At 42.7% G+C, this 8448-nt stretch overlaps 2 long non-coding RNA genes across 2 annotated transcripts; both read left to right on the forward strand.

The window, feature by feature from the left end:
• The first annotated feature begins 6 nt into the window (after window positions 1–6).
• On the forward strand, window positions 7–513 carry LOC121973250. Its single transcript, XR_006109449.1, has 3 exons — window positions 7–98; window positions 227–310; window positions 504–513. It is a non-coding gene; the product is annotated as an uncharacterized LOC121973250 (long non-coding RNA).
• Window positions 514–7627: 7114 nt separating this feature from the next.
• On the forward strand, window positions 7628–8181 carry LOC121973251. Its single transcript, XR_006109450.1, has 3 exons — window positions 7628–7766; window positions 7895–7978; window positions 8172–8181. It is a non-coding gene; the product is annotated as an uncharacterized LOC121973251 (long non-coding RNA).
• The last annotated feature ends 267 nt before the right edge of the window (window positions 8182–8448 follow it).

Consider the following 8448-nt stretch of genomic DNA (forward strand, 5'->3'; position numbering starts at 1 on the left):
AAAAAACCCTTGCGCCAACACTGTGCCCTAGTTCAGCACTGCCGGAGCCACTCTTTTTCTTCAGTGTTGCCATGCCGCCGGCAGAGTGGAGACAAGGGGTAAGTTGGATTCTTGGTAAGGAATTTTGTGTTATGTAATTGGGTATTTTAATTGGTGATATTCACATCTTATTTCGATTAGAGAAGACCTAATTTCTGTTATCATTATTAAATTGTTGATAATTAAGGCTCGGTCGGTGAATACAACTCCGGTCATCTTTGTGCGTGGGCGATTCACAGCTTTGGGCATAAACCAGTGCGGTTGAATTGAGGTAAGGTTTATGGTTTTGATCTTTGTGTTAGATTATTGCTAGTTGTGTTAGCAATAATTTTTAATTTAGGTTTAGAAGTTGTATAACGGTGTAGTTGGGGTTAATGAAACTAACCCTAACTGGTCAGTGGATTAGAAATTAGTTTAGCTATTTGTTTATAATTAAGTTAGCTAAACTGTGCGATTTAACACAGGACTTTGACGTGAGACGAGTATCTCGGAGTCAGATTTGGACCATTTTATCGGAGGCGGGTACTTTTGACTTTTTGTCTTTGATATGCTTAGTAATGGAATTAACATGTTTCATTAATTATGTTTCTTATCTATTCCGGTTAATCACTACCCAAATCTTGGTACATGTTTGATTGATTGATTTGTTTTGCATCCCATGCATAGTTTACCTGTCTATACATGCTTATAGGGGTAGTGATATGCCATGCTTGACCATGTTCAGGACCTAGGTTTTATACCTTCTGTATACCTTTGGATTGTTTTGGATTCGTTGACCTATGATGCATTTTTATATATATACGTGGATTAGGTCAGGATATTTTTTTGTGGTTAGTGTCATGCACCATTTGCATGATTGCATGCTAAGCGATAGTCCGCTCCATTATTGTTGAGCACATCGCCAGTTACATGGATCTGCACACACCACCACTCATGGGTTAGTGGTCGATTCAGGCTGAGTGTGTTGCAGCAGGGACTCTGTTAGGCACCGTTGGTCCGCTCATGGGTAGTGTGACACAACGTGTTATCCGGCAGGGATTCCTCCCCGTCTTTGAGTACCGGGAGATGAGAGCATTGCGCTCCCCCATTTATGATTTGGGGTAGGAGGATAGGTGTACTCCGACAGCATCCCGTCCACTCGGTCACTCATCAGGAGTAGTGACGACAGAGTGCACGGTTGTCACAACCCTACCCACTCGGCCTCACTATGTGTGTGAGATGATCGACTGGCGTCAGGGGTGACCAGGATGCATCATTGGCATCATATGCATGATGCATTTATTGCTTGTGTTTGTGGTTGCTGCATTTATATGTCGCATATTGTTTGGATACCTATGTTTGACATGCATACTGATTCCTATACCACTCGGACTGTTTGTCCTTATACTCAGTCCTGGTTAGTACAGTTCCTCTCCTGTTTACTTCATATGCATATTTTTATTTTTCTTTGATCAGGAGACTGTACGCATGATTAGTGCTAGGTGTTATTTCTTTACTTTGCATATCAATTGTACCTGCTGAGTGTTGGACTCACCCCGCCTCCATTGTTGATATTTTCAGGTTGATGCTGTCAGGAGAGAGTTCCAGTTGCTGGTCCCTGTAGACCTCGAGGATGTGATTGGTTTTTTGTTTGGTTCCCCTTTCTGTTCTAGACTGTTTGAACTTGTTATGTTCTGGATTGATTTACTTATGGACATGGTATAGATTTTATTATATCGATGGATTTGGATTTGGTTTTTATTCTACTACATGCCTGCCTGGACGGCAGAAGAGGTGAGTTCGTCGGATTTGAGCTTTACGAGTGTAGTGGAGTAGGGTGGATTTTGAGTCAGAGTATTATTTTACTATTTAATTATCTTAACTGCGTGGTTGTGACAGCCAGACGCTCAATAGATTATATATAACTGCGTGGTAATGTTTTATTTTGTTGTTATTATTCCAGCCGCCTGTGGCTGAGGTATTTGTGAGATGTAGAAAAGTTTCAGATTGTCCACCGTACAGGGGAGATGCTGTCGAAATTTTCTCGGACAGGGACTCCTCTGGGGCGTGACAATTTAGCGGTATTAGAGCAGGTATACGATACTTGCTATGCGTTTTGGATTTTCGAGATTTATTCTGATACCAATTTAGTGGTATCAGAGCACAGTTTTATGATCTTTTGTTTCGTATTTTGGATTTCGGGATTTATCTGATACCAATTTATTTGGTATCAGAGCGGGTTATGATACCGCTTTTGATGTTCGGAGATTTATCGGATACCTGTTGTTGGTATTCTGGATATTTGGGGTAGCCAGGTTTGCGAGTCAAACTGGGCATTATTAGATTTTCGATATGGTTATGTTTCGGATTTCCGTTTCAGATTTATATGGATTTCCAGCGATTTTCTCGTTCGGAATTTTGAGGTCAGAAGTTGGGGACTGGACAGCGATGCAACATCTCTAGACGGCAAATAGGTATGATGTTTATTTTATGATAGTTAGGACATCTATTAGCACTTTATCTTTATTACCTGTCTGGTTGTTGTAGCTCATATTACATATGTTGGGTTAGCCACTGATCTTGGTTGACCCTAATAGAGATCAAGGATTATAGTCTCTGGTGATTTTTCATATCATACCGTCAGTAGTTTTAGCTTCTGTTACTACTATTAGGAGATGGAGGCACATATCAGCCTCTGCTATTGTTAGCTGGGTAATGGATGATACCTATATATTCCTGTGGACTTAGCCAGTAGAGTTTTTATACTCGTATCTTTTGGATATTAGGGTATCCGATACGATGAAAATTGGTCATTTGAGAGTTATCATGTTTGAACATTGTTGAGAATGATTTGAGGTTGAGGGATATTGGGAGATCAGATATTGTGATGTGTTGATTTCTAATGATTTATGAGAGTAAATGTTATGTGGTTGTTTGATGATCTATTAGTGGATAACTATTTTGATGATCTATTATTTGGGTTGTTGTTGATGGTGACATAGTGAGTGTCATGTATGATTATCACAGGTTTGATGTTTATAGTTGGTGATCAGATTATAAATCGGGTGCTAGAGAGTTTATGGTTGAGAGTGCCTATGAGATTTTAATAAATCTGGTTAGTTGTGGTTAGTTAACAGGATGATAAAATTGATGTTTACTTCCTCTGATATTAGACTATGTGGATAAATAATGATTTGATGTTTTGAATGCTGACTTGCTCTTATGGGAAGTAGAGACTGATTCATCTGATATTATGTGGGTTGATATTTTTGAGGATAAAAATGAGAGTGTCTTGATGTTCTTGAATTCTGACTTTATCTTTTGGATCGTACATATTCATACATATGATTATTATGGGTTTCTAGTTGATTATACCCGAGTGGTTAGACATACATGTCTGATTGTTTATTGAAGGCATTTGTCAATTAAAAACTATGTTGTGGAATGTGCACATATGTTTGAGTGTTTCATTGGATGTATCTTATCGATTTAATCTGAGTTCTGATATGTGCAGATGTGTTTGGTGTAATATTTGAGGTATTTTATGGATTATATTTGATTTGTGGATGCACTTGTGTCTGTTAGGCTTGTTTGGAAGTATTATGTTGATTAAACTCTTGGCATAGGTGTATATATACCATGTGAGGTTGTTTGAGGTGTATTGTCGATTATATCTATGTTGATATATGCACACGGGTTCGGTAGGTATTGTTGGAGGTATTACACTGATTTATACCTGTGCTATGAGTGTGTTTGATGTGTACAAATTGGAGGATTATGTCGATCATACATATGTTGTGTGTGCATATGTGCCAGGTATATGGTGGGTAGCATCATGATGATTCTAACTATGTTGAATGTAGAATGCTGAGTGTCTACATTATGTTATTGGTTGTATAACTCTTTCAACTAATTCTCCTATTAGTGGGTGACCAATCCACTAGGATGATGATAGAGTTGACTATGAATTTGATTTGTTAGATTACCCTGTCAACCCATATTCTTATCAGTGGGTGACTCACTACGATGTTAATAGATTTGACGATGAGTTTGATTTGATTGCTGGATTGTTTATACCTTTGGTTGCCCACAGTGATATGTGGTCGAGTGATCTCGTGCAGCCTTTAGTTGGATAGTTAGATGCCTTGGACACTTATGGATCGTTTGTGGTGGAGCGGAGCTCCCACATATATATATATTTCGGATTGCTTGTAGCGGAGCATTGCTCCCATATCTATTGCAGATACATGTTATGGATTATTGTTACTCCTACATATTGAGGATTTCTTGTGGTAGAGCGTTGCTCCCCATATGTGGTATTTTCTGTGATGGGCGTTGCTCTCACACTGGAGGATCTATTCTTTGGTGATTTATATCGTTGGTGATCGGATCTGTTTATTGTCGAGGATCTTATGGATTGGGAATGTCTGTGATACGGACATTATGTGTATTGGTTTTACCATTAGGGTTTATGGAGCCTTAGATGTTTTCATGGACTAGATGACTTGGGTATCCCTAGGATATTGGATCAGAATTCGTTATCGTTGTTGACGACGTGGTGTTTTATTCCTGATCTGAGGTGTATCACGTACACTATCTTTGCATAGTTCTAGAGATGTTTCGACTGAAACATCTAGATGTGAAGATCAGTAGTGCGTATTTTGGTTGTCTTCTGTGAGATGTTTGAGACACACGGTCATCAGTAGGAGTATACCGTGGTTCCTCAGGAGATCGAGGTTGTTACCGTTGGGAGTAGACGGAGTCTATAGAAGAGGCTCGCAACTTCCTTTGTTTGGCTCGATATTTCCGGAGATACGTTGAGGGTTTCTCTCGGATAGCTATGTCACTGACACGTTTGACCTGGAAAGGCGTGAAGTTCACTTGGATTAAGGATGACAAGACCAGCTTCTAGGAGTTGAAGCGGAGACTACTGTCGGCTCCGATTTTGGTGTTACCTTCTGGAGAGGACGGATATGTCCTCTACACTGACGCATCTATTCAGGGTTGAGCGCTGTTCTGATGCAGCACGATATGGTAGTCTCCTATGCTTCTCGTCGGTTGAAGGAGCAGGAGAAGAACTGCCCTGTACATGTTATGGGCAAGTCGTCATTATTTTTGCCATGAAGATTTGGCGATATTATTTATATGGCATTACATTTGAGATTCTCACTGATCATAAGAGTCTCAAATATATATTTTTACCCAGAAGGAATTTAATCTCCAACAGAGGAGATGGATGGAGTTCCTGAAGGATTGTGACTGTACGATTGACTATCACCGGAGAAAACTAATATGTTGCCGATACGCTTAGCAGGAAGTCCGGAGGGACTTTAGCTTGCCACCGAGTTGTGGTCACAGACTTGATTTAAGGTTTCTCCGATTTGGGCCTTGAGGGGTAAGGACAGACAGAGCACGGTACTCTGGTTACCATGGTTGCTCAGTCGTTGATCAGGACAAGGATGGAGAGCCATAGGCTGCTGATCGGTATTTGCAGTTTATTTTACAGCCGATAGCTTCCGGGCAGCAGACCGAGTTCACACGAGACGAGGGGGGTATTATATACTTCCGAGATAGATTATGCGTACCTCAGTCTCATCCGGTCTTATAGGAGTTACTTCCGGAGTCTCATCGCTCATGATTTGCTGCCCACCCAGGCGGTACCCATATGTACCAAGATTTGAGGCGTTCCTACTGGTGGAACGGCATGAAGAAAGACATCGCAGATTTCGTAGCTAGATGTCTTGTCTGTCAACAGGTGAAGGCTGAACACCAGAGACCTGCAGGATTACTTCAGCGGATTCCTATTCCTGAGTGGAAGTGGGATCATATTACCATGGACTTTGTGGTGAGTTTGCCGAGGACACGACGAGGCCATGACGCGATTTGGGTAATCGTTGATCGATTAACCAAGTCCGCGCACTTTTTAGCGATTCGGAGGACTGATTCCCTGGATCGATTGGCGATCTGTATTGCCGGGAGATCATCAGGCTACATGGTGTTCCGTTGAGTATTATTTCGGATAGAGATCCACGGTTTACGTCTCGGTTCTAGCAGAGTCTGCAGCAGGCTTTGGGCACACAGCTCCGTTTCAGTACCGCTTTCCATCCAAGACAGATGGACAGTCAGAGCGGACCATTCAGACATTAGAGGACCTGCTGAGGTCATGTGTTATGGATTTTGGAGGCAGTTGGGAGGACCATCTGCCGTTGGTAGAGTTTGCCTACAACAACATCTTTCATTCGGCTATCCAGATGGCACCGTTTGAGGCGTTGTATGGTAGACCTTGTCGGACACCCGTCCTCTAGGATGAGGTTGGAGAGGCCCAGCTATTGGGACCTCATAGAGCTCAGCATGAGGCAGAGTTGTTCTGTACTATCAGACGGAGGATGTCAGAGGCACAGGACTGCCAGAAGAGTTATGCTGATCGGAGACTTAGACTCTTAGAGTTCTCCATTTGCGACCATGTATTTCTGCGAGTTTCACCCACGAAAGGGGTAAAGAGATTTGGCCTCAGAGGTAAGCTAGCTCCGTGGTACATTGGCCCTTTCGAGATCTTGGAGAGGATCGGAGCGGTAGCTTACCGATTGGCACTACCATCGTCCCTGTCAGGCGTTCACGATGTATTTCACGTATCGATGCTGAGGAGATACGTGCCTGATCTGACACATGTGCTGGCAGATATTCCAGTTCCAGCTCAGCCTGACATTACATATGAGGAGGTTCCGGTACGGATTCTCGGCCGGAAAGAGCGTCAGTTGCGGAACAAGACTATCCGGCTGGTTAAAGTCGGATGACGACATCATTCGGATGAGGAGGCTACTTGGGAGCTCAAGGACACTATCCGAGCTCGATATCCTCATCTTTTCACTTGAGGTATGTGATGTGTTTACCGTTCAGCATTTATACTTTCTGTCTGTTATTAGTACTTGCTGATGGTAGACAACGAAATTTGGGGACCAAATTTTTATTAGTGGGGGAGAATGTAAAATACCGGAAAATAGGCGAATATTAATAAGGGCATTTTTCGGAATTTTTGGAAATTTTTCGGGAATTTTTCGGAGCTCGTATGGACGGGTTAACGGAGATAAAAAAACGGGGCCCGAAAAAGCCTGTTTAGGCTACCCCGCTTTAAAGAGGAAAAGTTTTATTTTTATTCTTTCTTTTCTTATTTATTTCCTCTCGTCACTGTGCTTCCTTCCCCGCATTCCCGAGCCCCTCGCGTGATTTCCCTTCTACTCCTCGCGCCGAACCGTCCGACGCCCTCTCCCCTTGCCCTAACCGCCGAGTGCCGCTCCTCCTTTTCCCCAAGCGTCGGCAACGCTCACTCCATCGCCGGTTCCCTACTCTGTGCTTGTGCCCTAGCCTACCTTGCCGACGCCGGTGAGCGCTTTGCGGCGATCTTTGCTAGTGCTGTCCGAGACCCGTGCCTCAGTGACGGCGATTTGCCACCGCCGACGCTCTCCCTTCAGCCCTAGTGCCGGCCACCGTGTGCCCTAGCCAGCCCGACGCCACTGTCGGCACAGATTTCCCAGCACTGGCCGTCGTCGCGCTGTGCCCCAGTTTCCTTGTCGCAATGTCGATGCACACAGAAGTTTCCTCTCCTCTGCCGTCGCCTCTCATTGTGGAGATCTCAGGTTTGCCGCCCCTCTCCGATCTCCCTTGCGCCAACACTGTGCCCTAGTTCAGCACTGCCGGAGCCACTCTTTTTCTTCAGTGTTGCCATGCCGCCGGCAGAGTGGAGACAAGGGGTAAGTTGGATTCTTGGTAAGGAATTTTGTGTTATGTAATTGGGTATTTTAATTGGTGATATTCACATCTTATTTCGATTAGAGAAGACCTAATTTCTGTTATCATTATTAAATTGTTGATAATTAAGGCTCGGTCGGTGAATACAACTCCGGTCATCTTTGTGCGTGGGCGATTCACAGCTTTGGGCATAAACCAGTGCGGTTGAATTGAGGTAAGGTTTATGGTTTTGATCTTTGTGTTAGATTATTGCTAGTTGTGTTAGCAATAATTTTTAATTTAGGTTTAGAAGTTGTATAACGGTGTAGTTGGGGTTAATGAAACTAACCCTAACTGGTCAGTGGATTAGAAATTAGTTTAGCTATTTGTTTATAATTAAGTTAGCTAAACTGTGCGATTTAACACAGGACTTTGACGTGAGACGAGTATCTCGGAGTCAGATTTGGACCATTTTATCGGAGGCGGGTACTTTTGACTTTTTGTCTTTGATATGCTTAGTAATGGAATTAACATGTTTCATTAATTATGTTTCTTATCTATTCCGGTTAATCACTACCCAAATCTTGGTACATGTTTGATTGATTGATTTGTTTTGCATCCCATGCATAGTTTACCTGTCTATACATGCTTATAGGGGTAGTGATATGCCATGCTTGACCATGTTCAGGACCTAGGTTTTATACC

The sequence above is a fragment of the Zingiber officinale genome, chromosome 4A (assembly GCF_018446385.1).
Source record: "Zingiber officinale cultivar Zhangliang chromosome 4A, Zo_v1.1, whole genome shotgun sequence".
Lineage (NCBI taxonomy): Eukaryota > Viridiplantae > Streptophyta > Magnoliopsida > Zingiberales > Zingiberaceae > Zingiber > Zingiber officinale.